Genomic DNA, 1,739 nt, shown 5'->3' with positions numbered 1-1,739 from the left:
AACAAAACCTTCAAGAGATGAGTGACTACCTCAAGAGGCCTAACCTAAGAATAATCGGACTCCCTGAGGCAGAAAGAGAAACAGAGACCACATTGGAACAAACTTTCCACGAGATCATTCAAGAAAATTTCCCTCATCTAATCAGTGATACAAAAATTCAAACACAAGAGATTCAGAGAACCCCCGCAAGACAACAAATGAGAAGACCAACTCCTAGACACATAATAATTCGCCTAAATAAAGTAGGCACAAAAGAAAAAATCCTAAAGGCAGCAAGAGAAAAAGGCCAGATCACCCACCATGGAAGACCAATCAGAATAGCAGCAGATTTATCTGCAGAAACCCTGCAGGCTAGGAGAGCTTGGAGCCCTATCTTCAAAGTCCTAAAGGATAAACAATTTCAACCAAGAATAACCTACCCAGCCAAGCTAAGCTTCATCAGTGAGGGAGAATTAAAATCTTTCCCAGATATCCAATCCCTAAGAACTTATGCAGCCACAAAACCATCTCTACATGAAACACTTAAGAAAGTACTAAACACAGAAGAAAAGGAAAAAAGAACAACGTTCTTCACAAGAGTACAGGGAAAAGAATAAAATATACACGAACCAACCCCAAAAGCAAAAGAAAGACAAAAAAAAAAAGAAAAAGAAAAAAGAAAAAACCAAGTGGAAGAACAATAACTCAATAAGAGCTCCATGATAGGGATGAACTCTCACATTTCAATAATTAGTCTGAATGTGAATGGACTAAACGCACCACTGAAAAGACATAGAATGACAAAATGGATAAAATATCACCAGGCAACAATATACTGCCTTCAAGAGACCCATCTCACTAGAAAGGACATACACAGACTCAAAGTAAGAGGATGGGAAACAAATTTTCAGGCGAATGGAACACAAAAGAAAGGAGGAGTCGCGATCCTAATTTCAGACAAAATACCATTTAAGCTATCAAAAATTAAAAAAGATACAGAGGGCCACTACATAATGATAAAAGGTTCACTCCATCAACAAGAAATATCTATCCTAAACATATATGCACCCAACATAGGCGCACCAACATTCATAAAGCAACTTCTAGGAAAACTAAAGAAAGACATTGATTCTAACACCATAATAACTGGGGACTTTAATACACCACTCACAACCTTAGACAGATCATCAGGACAAAAAATCAGCAAGGAGATCCGGAACCTCAATGAGACTCTGGACCAAATGGACTTAATTGATACCTATAGAACACTCCATCCAAAGACCACAGAATACACATTCTACTCATCACCACATGGAACATATTCTAAGATCGACCACATAATTGGACACAAATCAAGTATAAGCAAATTTAAAAGGACTGAAATTCTGCCATGCACCTTTTTGGACCACAGTGGAATAAAAATAAACATTGACACCAACAAAGTCCCCCCAAAACCCACAAAGACATGGACACTAAACAGCATGATGCTAAATAACTCCTGGGTCAATGATGACATCAAAATAGAGATCAAAAGATACCTGGAAACAAATGAAAATAAAGAAACATCTTACCAAAATCTCTGGGATGCCTTAAAAGCTGTAATAAGAGGGGAATTTATATCCCTACAAACACACATGAGGAAAATGGAATGAACAGAAATTGACAACCTAACAAGCCACCTAAAGAAGCTGGAAAAGCAAGACCACAAAACCCTAATTTCAGCAGAGAATCCAGATCACCAAATAAAGCCCAATCCAGGA

The sequence above is a fragment of the Carlito syrichta genome, unplaced genomic scaffold (genome assembly GCF_000164805.1).
Source record: "Carlito syrichta isolate Samal-C Ts95f unplaced genomic scaffold, Tarsius_syrichta-2.0.1 Scaffold302426, whole genome shotgun sequence".
NCBI classification, from domain to species: Eukaryota; Metazoa; Chordata; class Mammalia; order Primates; family Tarsiidae; genus Carlito; species Carlito syrichta.
Note: the sequence above shows the minus strand (reverse complement) of the source record.